Here is a 209-nt window from a genome sequence, read left to right on the forward strand (position 1 = left end):
AAACATAATCAAATAAATAACATTTAATTATACAAGATTTGAATACTAAAAATATATTCAAATATTTATACACACTGAACATTAATCTAAAATAAAACATAACCATTTAAGAGATATGCTAAAAAATCCTTATGACTTTATATGATACTTAGAAACGTAATCACAAAAATATGATGCAAAAATAACTCCTTATATTTATAATTTTATAT

Source organism: Lupinus angustifolius, chromosome LG11, assembly GCF_001865875.1.
Source record: "Lupinus angustifolius cultivar Tanjil chromosome LG11, LupAngTanjil_v1.0, whole genome shotgun sequence".
Taxonomy (NCBI): Eukaryota; Viridiplantae; Streptophyta; class Magnoliopsida; order Fabales; family Fabaceae; genus Lupinus; species Lupinus angustifolius.